General features: G+C 54.2%; 1 protein-coding gene across 6 annotated transcripts in view; it reads right to left on the minus strand.

Annotated features, from left to right (window-relative positions):
* The window catches only part of TSPAN18 (tetraspanin 18), a 180,830-nt gene that overhangs the window by 25,456 nt on the left and 142,545 nt on the right, over positions 1-12,829 (minus strand). For 3 of the 6 annotated variants that reach the window (XR_010946069.1, XM_067749312.1, XM_067749311.1), the window contains exons 4-5: positions 8,765-8,941; positions 685-763 (exon numbers count right to left, since the gene is read on the minus strand). The exons of 1 other annotated variant lie outside the window; for it this stretch is intronic. The gene's annotated coding sequence lies outside the window, so the exon portion shown is untranslated. The remainder of the gene's footprint in view (positions 1-684; positions 764-8,764; positions 8,942-12,829) is intronic. 2 more of the 6 variants (XM_067749315.1, XM_067749313.1) reach the window with 1 other exon arrangement.

Raw genomic sequence — 12,829 nt, forward strand, 5'->3', positions numbered from 1 at the left:
GTTTCTTGAAGCCCAGGCCATTGCCCGGTAGCTACTCTCCACACTCAATATTTTACTTATTTATTTTGGTAGCACACACCTTCCCTTGTTAGAATGTATGCTTAGAAAGGCATGGACTTGGGCTTCCCTGGTGGCGCAGTGGTTGAGAGTCCGCCTGCCGATGCAGGGGACACGGGTTCGTGCCCCGGTCCGGGAAGACCCCACATGCCGCGGAGCGGCTGGGCCCATAAGCCATGGCCGCTGAGCCTGCGCGTCCGGAGCCTGTGCTCCGCAACGGGAGAGGCCGCAACAGTGAGAGGCCCACGTACCAAAAAAAAAAAAAAGAAATAAAAAGAAAGGCATGGACTTGCTTTGTTCACTGCCGTATTCTTAGTGTCTAGAGCAGTGCCTGGCACATGTGGGTCCTCAATTCCTATGTCTGAATGAATGAATAAATGCAGGAAGAGTGGGAAAAGAGAAAACAGACACAGAACAGTAGAGACTCAGCAAATCAGAGAAACAGACAAAGTCGGAAAGATGGAGAAAGACTGAAGGAGAGAGACAGGGAAAGAGACAGAAGAAGAGATACGGGAAGGGACAGACAGACAGACTGAGAAAGGTCTGCTGGGGAGACAGGATGGTATCAGGGGATGGCACAGGGGTGCACAGGGACGGGGAAGGGGGGAGCAATTGCTGACTTGTCACCTGGGCAGTTCTGATGTCAGCGGGACAGTCTCTTGTTCAGAGGGTTTCCTGTATATTTCCGTTATTGGCCCAGCTTGTCCTGTAAGAGAGAATATTCAATTATTCTAGAAAGGCTATAAGGAGCAGCCCCATTCAAGAAGCTGCTTATGGGGCTTCCCTGGTGGCGCAGTGGTTGAGAGTCCGCCTGCCGATGCAGGGGACGCGGGTTCGTGTCCCGGTCAGGGAAGATCCCTCATGCAGCGGAGCGGCTGGGCCCGTGAGCCATGGCCGCTGAGCCTGCGCGTCCGGAGCCTGTGCTCCGCGGTGGGAGAGGCTGCAACGGTGAGAGGCCCGCGTACCGCTAAAAAAAAAAAGAAGCTGCTTATGAACACCCGATCCCCCTTCGGACACGCACGTTCTGGGCCAGTGCCTTGCTGATCTGGGCCCGTTAGCGCTAATGAAAAGCTCTCAGCACCTGGGGCACTCCAGCTGGGGAGGCCCGCACTCCATGCCCGCCTTCTGCCCAGATGGCAGCTCCCGGGTGCCCTTGCTGGGGCCGCATGGGGAACCACATCTTCAAGAGACTTGGGGTTTCTGGCACGGGCTTCAGCTATGCTGACACGCTACTGCATGTGGCTGATGAACGGGGAGAAGAGGGTGGGTGTGGTGGCCCATACAACTGGATGCCCCCTGGATGCCACCTGGGCGTCTGCACTGATGCCTCAGCAGAGAGAGTGCTGGCAGAGCGCCGTAAATCAAACACCCGCCCCAGAAACTCTGACTCCCAGGGGAGAGAAATTTGATGCTGGAAAGTGTGCCTTAGGCTTTGCATAAGGATTTGCCAGAAGGCTCCTTTCCTCCTTTCCACTGCCAGCTCCCAGCAGTGGGAATGGGGGTGTGATTTCAGCAGTCAAACGGGCCCAGATGGAGACGCCTGTTCTGTCACATGTGTGGGGAATTCCATAGCCGGCTGCTGCTCAAACACTGGGCTAGAGGACATTTCCAGGGAAAACCTGAGGTCTGGGGGAGCTTGGGCTGCAGTGGGCCTTCCCATGGGCAGGAAGGGGGAATTTCTGCGTCTTGGGTACCTGTTCAGATTTCTTCCCATTACCATCAGTGGTGGGGATGAGGGGCGGTAGGTGAAAGAGTCCTCTCCCTCCCTCCCTCCATCCCTCCATCCTTCCCTCCATCCCTCCATCCATCCATCCACCCATCTGCTCAGCAACTCCTACCTTGCGCTGGGTGCTGTGTTAGGAAATGGAGATACAAACAAGCACGAACTCAACACTTGGGTGGCAGTGGGGGTAGGAGATTGGGGGAGGCAAGGGAAGGGATGATAATAGGGCTGGGGGCCCACAGGAAGGAGGACAAACTCTCCACTGGTGTAACTCCACTGGTGTAACTTCACTGGGGGCAGTTAGGGAGTTTTCACCGGGAAGGGGACAGTGCAGGGGAGTAAGTTTTGAGGGAGTCTAGGTGTGGGGATGGGCAGGAGAAGGGGCCCCCTGAGAGCTCTCTGAGGCTCCAGGAACTGGTACCCCACTCCTGTTTAGCCTAAACAGACACACGTGGCAAGTCTTCAGCTGCCTGCCTCGGTATCTGCTGTATGGCTTTGGGCTGTATGCTTACATGCATGAGCTCATTAAATGCCAGGAGCAACCCTAGAAGTAGATATCATACCATCACCTCCATTTTACAATGGGGAAACCGAGACCTGGAGAAGGAAGTGACTTGTCCATCATCACACAGCTAGTAAGTGATGGACCAAGAAGCCACACCCAGCAGTCAGAATCAAAGCCAGCTTTCGTGGAAAGGGCTGCATTCACTCCCATGATTATGGTGAATCCTCAAGACAGATCTGCAGGGTGGACTATTGCCCCATTTTATGGAAGGAAACTGAGGCTTAACTGTGGCAAAGCGGCTGCACCCTCTTGAGATCCGAGGCTCTTTCTAAAACTCCAGGCGAGATGTTAGAAAAACTGTGTTGGGGGCCAGGAGTGGGGAAGAGGGCAGAAGCCCAGCTGCATCTGAACAGTGACAGATCCCCTGAAATTGACCCCGGGGGTGTGGAGAAGGGAGGACACTGTCACTACCAGGCAGGACACTGCCACCTGGGTGGACATCTGGGGGGAGAAGCCCCCGGGGTCTAGGCAAGGCCCAAGGAGCTCTGGGCTGGAACTCTATCCAGGGATGGCTCACAGGGCAAGATGAAGCCAACTCAGGGTCCTTCCTAGAGCTCGGGTTTCTGTGGCCTAAGGAATGGAAGCCCCAATGTCTAGTTCAGGAGATGCACCCCACACCCAGCCCCAGGGCTCAGGGAAGCAGGGAGGGGGTCATAGTTTTCTCTTACCCCCGTTCTTCCCCTGCCCCGTCCCAGCCCTGGTGCCCCCAAAGCACCATCCTCTGCCCAGCATCTCAGGCTGGTGGTCATCTTGAGTGTGACACAAACCACCTTCCTCTGGACACTGAGGCTGGGATGAGAGGCCTGGGTGATGCAGAAGGCTCACCCGGGGGCGGGGAGGAGGTGCTGAGCTCCGCGTGAATCTCCAGCGTCTCTTCACCTCCTCTTCACCAGGATGCCCCCTCCCTGATTGTTTTCTCACCCAGTGAAGATCTACACTAAGGGGAAGCTGGGAAAGGACGGCCTGGGAGATGCCTGCCAGCTCAGCCATCACCACTGCTTCTGCACAGTCTGGGACGGCACCTGCCCTGGCCAGCACCCTGGAGGCCTTCAGAAAATCACTACTCTCCCTGAGACGCTAGGTGCTCCTATGAAAACTGTGATTCTCAGTTTTGAAGCCAAAGGTGGTTGTAAGAATTCATGAAGTGAAGCGATATGATGTGAAAACTCTTGGAAACACTGTTCCCATGGGGAGCTATTATCCACATCCTCATATATTGAAAATAGGTGGACGCCCAAACCATGTTCACTGGTTATCAGTGGAGGTGGGCGTGGGGCAGACCATGGACATCTGGCTTGGTCAGGATGGATATAAATATCTTTCCTTTAAATGGCCCCAAAGTCAAATTAGTTGCTCCAATTTTGTGATAATTGAGCCTAATAGTAACTAGTAGTATTGAGCATTTACCATGTACCAGACTCTGCTAAGCATTTCTCCTGCATCCTCTTATTTGATCTTCACTTAGGAGGTAGGTATCATTATTATCCCATTTTACAGATGAGGAAACTGAGGCTCAGTGCATATAATTAACTGGCCTGGATTCATTCATATGGTTAGTAAGACCACCTGGCCATGAATCAGGCCTAAGTCTGCTAGACTCCAAACCAGAGCACCTGATAAGACATTGATCCATGGACGTGGCACAAGAGAGAGGACGCCAGAAAGAGGGGGCGCTATGCCCCAGTCTCCAAAGTTTCCAACCCAGTGCTGCTCTGCCCTGAATCAGGCGACCAGGCAGTGTCCCAGTGAGCTGGCTAGCATCCTCCCCCATGCCAGCTGGAGGCCTTTGGGGGATGACCCCATCCTGCCATCCCTTGACAGATGGGAGTCCTGAGGCCCAGAGAGGGGCAGAGACCCTCTGTGTGTGAGGTCACGCAGCACTGCTGCATTCTCCTCTGCAGGCCCCTGCCTGGGCCAGACAGCTTTATTAATCCTGTCAATCCCACTGCCCCAGATGGCGGCTCAGTCCCATCTGCATAGAGCAGGCCCAGGAGGGGTTCTCTGATTAAGAAGAACAGCTCAGTTCATAAATCACTCCTTTTACTTTCACCGCCCCCAGGCCCCGGGCATGCTTTCTGGAGAGAGAGAAAAGAAGGCAGGTGGACAGGGGTGATGGAGAAGCCCCCATCGGAGGAAGCAAATGTAGACCTGGGCTGGAGGGAGCCGAGAAACGTCTTGTCTGCACTCTGGCCAGGTGAGGGCGCTGTGGTGCAGGGAAGAGCCTCAGGGGGTCCCAGGGGAGCGGCCTCACCTGGGTCCCAACCAGTACCAGCTCTGCCCCCAACAAGCTGTGAGACGTGGGCCAGCTTCCTCACCACCTGCGCCTCCATCTCTCCATCTGTGAGATGGGCATTCTCAGATCTAACTCCCAGGGTCACTGCGTGGATGGAGAGATGGTGTAGGAAAAAGCACTTGAGCGGCTGTACGTCCAGTTCCTTCCTTCCTGTGCACGCCAGGCACCTGCTAGTGCCAGCACTGGGCTGGGTCCAAGGCACGGAGACCAGCGGCTTCCCTCCCTCAAGGACTCACTAGAGCCTACTGAGAATGAATCACCCGGTGCTCAAAGAGGAGTGTGAGCAGACACCTCAACCAAGGGCGTGCCGGGCAGGAAGGGAAACAAGTGCCGACTGCCTGGTGGGGCTGCAGGGGGAGCCTAGAAGCTGGGGGGCCTGTGTGTGGAGGACAGGGCAGGGACCGACATTTACTGAGCCTCAGTGAATACTGCAAGCCATTGTGTTATGGGCATTTACCTATAATGATCCTACAAAGAGATCTGCAAATTATCAGTAGATAAATCACCATCGTTCCCTTTTACAGAAGAGGAAAGTAAGTCTCCAAGGGGCTAGGAAGGCCCCAGAGCCAGAACTGGCCCAGGTTTGCCTGACTCGAAGACGCAAGAGTTCCTTCATCAGGACTTGGCGCTGAGGCGTGTCAGAACGATGATTCTTGTCATCAGGTTCCGAGCTGAGCGGGGGGGGGGGGGGGGAGAACTTATTTGGAGCTGGCGGTGCCTGCTGGGCCTCATCCCAAGATACACGGTCTCATAAACAAGCAATTGGCCCGAAATCCTGGCGCGCCTGGTGATAGCACGGACACGGGGACATGGACACAGCTGATGGGGGATAACATCTAATTAGGCTCCTGGGGGCAGAGCCTGCGGTGGATGTAGCGGATCCTAAGTGACAGCCTTCCCCGGCCTCCACACTGGAAGCAGAGGGCTGCAGCGTCTGGGAAAGCACGGTCTGTAGTCTGTGAGCAGAACCAGGTCTGGGCACTGCATGTTCCTGCCGCAAGCCCTCTCCTCTGCCATCAGAGAATCTTCAAAGAAGGAAGTCTTAGTGAGGGCTGACTCCAACTCTCTTTTTTCCACACTGGGGGATGCTGAGGGCCAGAGAGTGGAAGGGTCTGGCCCAAAGTCACACAGCAGCGCCAGAACCAGGAACTCCTGATTTTAAGCCCACTGCTCTTCCCACCACTCAAGGCAGCCCACTAAGACAAACATCTTAATTTATTTTGACCTCTGAAAGCATTTCACACACATTATTTTATCGAATCCTCCCAACCACCCCAGGAGATAGGCACTCTTGTTTTATACATGAGGAAACTGAGGCTCAGAGAGATGAAGTCCCTGGCCCAAGGCTGGAGAAATTGCTGGGACAAAGCAGGTTCCCATCCTTCTGCCCTGGCCGTCCTCCAGAGGTGTGGCCCGGGGACTCTGGGCTGCTGGTCCCCAGAGTGACCCTTGCCACAATCCTTGCCCCCTGCCCCATGGACCTGGACTGGACTCAAGCCACAGAAGGCGCTCATCCCCGACACTTCCTGGGATGGGTCCATGGCTCCATCCTCCTGCCTTTGCACTGAGATGGTCCATTTGCAAAGGCCTCTGGGAAGGCTCTGCACCTTCCACCAAAAGCTGGTGGGCAACCTGGCTGCTTCCATGGGATCCAGAGAGTGTCCACCCCACGGCCTCTCTGGATCAGCAAAGAACAAGTTCCCTCCCAGCCAACCGTTATTCTGTGGCAATTTATATCAGAAAACACTTCCTTTTTATGTTCTTTCATTCATTCCCCATTTAGTGAGCACCCTTGGCCTTTGGGGGGAACCCACAGCCCCGGGGGACCTGGGTCTGGGGGATCTGCCAGTAGACTGTGTCTGCAGCTCCTCCCATGCTAGGAAATGTCACTGTGTCCCCAGCCTCCAGGCAGCCCTCTCCCCAACGTGGGTTCTCCGCCCAGCCTGGCACAGGAAGCGGTGACTTCAGGCAACACCTCTGCTTCACCTGGCTGAGTCTGTCTCATTATTCTCCAGGGGGCCTCCTGGAAGCTTTTGTTAGTCTTTATGCTAACCAGAGCCTGCAGCTAGTTAGCTCTTACTGTATACCTGGCCTTGAACTAACGGCATACAGAACCTCACAAGAATCCCAGGAGGTGGGTCTGCTCCCCGCTGACCTGTGATTGAATCAGGCTCAGAGACGATGAGCGGCCTGCCTCAGGTCACTCAGCCAGGCTGCAGGGGTCCCCTGGCCTGATCCCAGAGCTGAGCTCTTAGCAAGGGTCTCTCACTTTTCCCCCAACCCTACATAAAATAAAAGACATAGGATTAAACCAATTATATTAAAATATGGTTACAAGAATATTTAAAAAACATTTGTAAAATGCAAATACTTCTTTATCAACCTATTAAATTCAAGATCCAGTGATAGGTTCAATAACTATTGAAATCTGCAACAGTTTTGGGGTGATATGAAAGTATCTGCTTCTATATATTGATGGCAACATTACAAGTACAGCTAATGGGTCTGGGGGATCTGCCAGTAGACTGTGTCTGCAGCTCCTCCTGTGCTAGGAAGTGTCACTGTGTCCCCAGCCTCCAGGCAGCCCTCTCCCTCTAATGGAGCTATGGCTTGTTGCCTGTGATCATAGTTGGAGGAAATGCTCAATTTCAGTTAGATGTTAGTGAAAGCAAAGATATAATCTTCTCCCCCAAGTTCACCAATTCCTCAAGTTCCATGTCGTCCACGGACCCTGGGATAGGCACTCCTGCCTTAGACATAGCTCATCCCTGACAGTAACGCCCCACCCCACTTGCGGCTCATCAATCCAGTTTGTCACTCACAATCTCCATCCCTCCCTCCCTGAAAGGGAAAGAGGATGCCCTTTCCCCTCAGCCCCCACCCCCAGCAGAGGGGCAGAAAGTTTACAGCAGGAGCAAAGGGGACCATAGGGGCAGGGAAGAGGAGGGGTGTCAGAACCCTAAACTGACCATAGCCACACGTGGCCACCTTCCTGCCCAGGGCAGGAATAGGCAGCTTGGGTGGAAGTGGAGACCAGGGAGCCAGCCAGTCTGAGAAGCCCCTGGGGAGTTTGTTCAGCCCTCGAACTTCCAGGTTCCAGCCCTGAGATTTGGATTCCGTGGGCTCAAGGAGAGGCCTACCAGTCGGTCTTTCCTTCTGATCCATCCCTGGGGGGTGGGGGGGGAGTCTACACTGTCAGGTTCAAAGACGTCAAGGTGAGAAGCCCCTGAGGTCTATCTGGAAGGCCAGGGCTCCAAGCAGGCTGAAAATCATGCTCCCCAAATCTAGGAGGGTAACCGTGGAACCAGCCAATGGCTGTGTGCCGGTCAGATGCCCAGCGTCCCTCCCCCATCACCCCGGGCAGCCAGAGCCCAGGTTCTCCGACATGACCCAGCCTCCAGCACGTGGCTCAGGGCCTCCTCCCAGCCTCCCCATCTTCTGCCTTCCCTCCAAGGGAAGAAAACTGAACGATGATTCCACGCCACTGGCCTCCTGCTGGGACCAGCCAGTACGTGTCTGGATTGTCTGCAGTGGAGATTTTAATTCCCTGGAAATCCTCCTGCCTCTGGAGAGAGCCTGGGGCTGGGGAGAGAGGCAGCAGTCTTTTCTGTTTCCCCCAGGGGTTTGAGATGGAATAAAATATGGGAGAGGAGGTGCTTTGCGAACTGAAGAGCAGAGTCCAGGTGGAGATCAGAAGAAACTTGCAGGACTGGCCTCATCCCCTCAGGCTTACTTCCTAAGGGGGCACTCACAGGATGAAGTGGAGGGGGGAACAGGCCATCCTTATGGTTTGCTGGTGCATCTGTGCTGGCCGGAAAGGGAGGCTGCCCGAGAAAGTGACTCAGAGTCACCCTCATCCTGCAGCCAAGGAGACTGGCGTCCAGAGGGGAAGGGACTTGCAGCAGAGCCAAGGACACACAGCAGAGTCAGGGCTGGACGGCACAGTCCAGACTCCTAGCCTGGGTGCCCCCTGCCACACCTGACGGCTGGCCTCAAAACGCATCCCAGGCGATGCCAGGCCCCTGGGAAAGGTGAGTGTGGACTCAGCGGCCGCAGCCACTGTATACTCACACCGGGATTGGAGGGGACAGGGCCAGGGAACACTGGATGTATCCTCAGCACTTACCATTGCTGGCAGACCTTCTCCACCAGATATAAGCCTTTGGTGGCCAGGGCTGTGTCTCCCACTTCCTCTGAGTCCCCTCAGGGCACGCAGGGGGTACTGGATGGAATATTATCAATATAATAACTGCTACTGCTTTGCGTGAGCCAGGAGCCGTGCTGAGCACTGTTCCAACATCACCTGAAATGGGTGAATTATCCCCAAGTTACCCGGGAGTACACGGGGGCCCAGGGAAGGTGAGCAAGTTTCCCACAGTGGCCCAGCTGGTGAGAGCAGAACTGGGGTTCAGACCCCAATCCAGACAACAGGCCCACAAGACGGAAGCAGGTGAAGAGAACAGGCTGGCAGGCACGAGTCCTGGATTCGAGTCCAGACTCTTGAAAACTCTGACCCTCGAGACCTCTGGCTGTTTCCCACGGTGACTGCATATATAAGCCCCGGTTGGGAAGCAGAAGCCCCCAGCCCTCCCTCCCACTCGCTCTTGCTTCCCACGGTTCATCCTTCTTAGGGCTGGAGCAGCAGGAGACCCTTTGAAAGACTTGGTAATCCATCCCAAAATATGCAGGGCTGTTGCTGGGGCAACCTGGCTGCCACACAGCGCAATTTAAATATTTAATGGCTTCGCGGGTATTAAGGGGCCCTGGGAACTGGGCGGGAAAGGGCACAGGTTTGAACCGGGGTAAGGGGGCGGGGAGCCCGGGCAGCTCCTGCCAGAGCAGCCCCTCCCCCATGAGCCCCATCAGAGAAGGGTGCCTAGGGCTCCTGGCTTCTGTTGCTGTGCTTAGTGTCTGGAAGGATAAAAACAGGAGCCCAGGCAGTGGGTGAGACACGGAATTCCACTGCAGGGGTATGGGGAGGGGAGAGGGTCCAGGGGAATCTCTGTTGCAGGTGGACTATTTCTCTTAAGTGCCTACAGTGCGGCGGACACTATGCTAAGGTCTTACATTCTCTCCTTTGAGCCTCACTATAATCCTGTGAGGCAGGCATACTATTGCTCCCAATTTACAGCCGAGAACCGGGATCAGAGAGGTGAAGCGACTTGCCCAAGGCCACACAGCTGCTGAGCGGCAAACTTGAACCCAAGGCCGGGTGGCTCCACAGCCAGTGCTCTTTTAGCTACATGTATCAGGAGCCAGGCCAGAAACATCGCTGCTAGTTAATACCTATAACAGCGGGCATGTATGAAGTCCTTTCTAAGGGCCAGGCACTGTGCTAAGGGCTTTACAGGCTCTAATTCACTTAATCTTCACCACTACCCTGTGAGGGAGGCGCCCCCATTTTACAGATGTGGAAACTGAGGCCTCGAGAAGGGAAGTCAGACACCAAGATCACAGGGAAGTGGGGAAGCCTGTATTCCAGCCTCAGCAGGACACTCCAGAGCCGGTATTCTTCATCTAGTTCTTAGCCCAAATTTAGAAACTTGTATAACAAAAACAACAACAAACAAATAAAGATCCAATTTAAAATCCTTTTTCACCCTCGTGCTTTGTCCTCATCCTCCCAAGATGGATAGGGCGGCAAAAGGAAATCCTTCCAACTGCTTAGTAATAAAGATGAGTCGCCTTGAGCTTTTTTGGCTTCAGCCACTTGCTCTACACACAAGACATGGGCACATGGACAACAATGTAGACACAGCCTTGCAGACACACAGACACATGCATAGACAAACATATAATACACAGACACTCGTACAGACATCCAGGCAGATACAGGTACACACATAGGTACTTACACAGGCGCACACACACACACACACACACGCAGATGTGGCCTCCGGTCGCTTTCTGCCTGATGGAACTGACTACAGTGTCAGGTGAAAGAAAAGACATCAAAAGTCATTTGGCCAATGCCTCTGCCAACCTCAAGACTATTTGAAATGGCCGCACGGATCTGATCTTATTCTTAAAGATCTTCAGGAAGGAGGACGATCCCCATAGCCTCATTCTGATGTCTGCTCCTGAAGTAGGGAAGTTCTTCCTGGCATCTAACCAAATTCCCTCCTGCTTTACATTAATCACAATGCAACTCCTGACATCGGTACTCTGCTTACAGCTCCCAGAGCCCTCCTGTTTCTATGCTCTTGCTTGACCCTCACAGCCATCCAGCAAGGCAAGCAGAGCAGAGATGACTATATAGTATTTTATGGGGAGTAGGGCCCAGAGAAGTTAAGGAGCTTGCCTGAGATGACACAGCTCCCATTGGAGCTGGGCTTCACCCCAGGTATATGCTGCTGATTTCACGGCTCCTTGAACTACACCAGGTGCTATCAATGTCCCATGGATTTCACTTTGTCTTCTCCTGTCTGCAGTGAGCCTCCTTGGATCTCAGCCTGTCAGTGTTCAGCGAGGGGACGGCACTGGCCCTGGCTCACATCCCTCCTGCCTGAGTGATGCCCTGGTGCAGCATGGGGGATGGGGGCGTCTCAGAGTTGGGTGATCCCGGAGTTGCCCCACGCAGAGGCAACCGCATCCTCCCTCCCCAGAAAGGAGTTTTCCTGTGCTGAGAGCAGACTGGTGAGGCTGTCCTCTCCTTCTCAGAGCATCCTCCACCCCATGGCAGGCTCCCTCGACTCCCCAGGGACCAGGAACTGTCCCCAGAGCAGAACCAAGCCGCGCCCCGAGCCTTACGCCCACAGGGCGCACTGCCCCACTTACATTTGCTTGGTAGTAAATATTAGAGACACTGGGTCTTCCCAGGGCAAGTGCAATTCATTCTAGTCACCTGGCCCGAATTAGGGAGGCCACAACCCCTTGCCACAAACGGAACGACGACAGGTATTTGGAGCTCGAGTTAAGGAGGAAAAACAATGGAAAAGCAGAGAGACCATGACTGAGAGTCCTGCCTGGCTTGAGAAGATCCTGAGAGGAAATGAATCAAAAGGAAGATCCGGGGCCGGGGCCTGAGTAGACGAACAGGCAGGAGTCAGAGAGACCTGTTTTCTTTCCTCCCCATAAAATATCATCCCAGCTGCTCCTAGGAGCCCTAAAGAAAGGTGTGGGCAGGGGTGGGGGTAGGGAAAGGGCTGGGCTTAGACAGACACAGGAACCGTGCTCAAAGGGAGTGCTTCATCCTTCCACAGAAGCCTGCTCACCAGCGCCACCAAACATCGGTGACTTACAGGCCAGGAAGGATGCTGGCAATCCCACCAGGAAGCCGCAGGGATAAGCAAGTATTTGGACCTTACAGGGCCCCAGAAGAGAATTTCTATTTCCTTCTGACAAAATAATAACTAATAATAAAAAATAAAACTTCTCCAGGCCTTGGTTTCTCCATCTGTAGAATGGGGCAGAAAGCCCCACCTTGTTCATCTAATGGGCCGGTAGTGTCTGGGCAGCCCTGGCAGCCTGCCTGCTGCAGGCTTGGCCCCTCTCTGAGGCTCTAGTGGATGACAGATGACCCATGCAGAGCACATTACAAGCCGAGGATGTGCCCTTGGATTAGTCTGCTGTGCCTGGAAGGCCTCTTCTCTTCTCTGCTGAGGCCCAATAGCAGTTAGAAGGGGCAGGGAGTCTGGTGTGCAGTTTGGGTGGATCTGAGCCAGTCATGGCTTCTGCATCCCTGGGGAGGGGCGCAGGGTGGCTATGGTGGTGATGATCAGAGTTAACACTTACAGAGTGCTTACTGTGTGTCAGGCACCATTCTAAATGCTTCCTATCTATTAACCTTTAATTCACAATAATCTATGAAGTGGGTACAATTAGTATGCTCATTTTACAGATGAGGAAACCGAGGCACAGAGAAGTAAATTAACTTGCCCTGAGTCATACAGCTATTAGACTAGCATTTGAACCCAGGCAGGTAGTTCCAGCATCTGGGCTTAGAGGGTGTCCAAGATGTCCCGAAGTTTGTGGGGCAAACCACGGAGCTCTCCAGAATTAGGAAACCCACTAGAAAGGAGTGTTGCAGTGGGAACTGGGGGCTCAGGGTCTGGAACTTGCTCTGCTGCTAACTAACCATATGACGTCGAGCAAGTTACTTGCCACCCGCCGGCCTCCGGGGCTTCTCTGCAGAGGCAGCTTGCAGAGTGGCCAAAGGCATCAGAACGGCTGGGTGGAACTGTCTCCCCGA

Source organism: Pseudorca crassidens, chromosome 9, assembly GCF_039906515.1.
Source record: "Pseudorca crassidens isolate mPseCra1 chromosome 9, mPseCra1.hap1, whole genome shotgun sequence".
NCBI lineage: Eukaryota > Metazoa > Chordata > Mammalia > Artiodactyla > Delphinidae > Pseudorca > Pseudorca crassidens.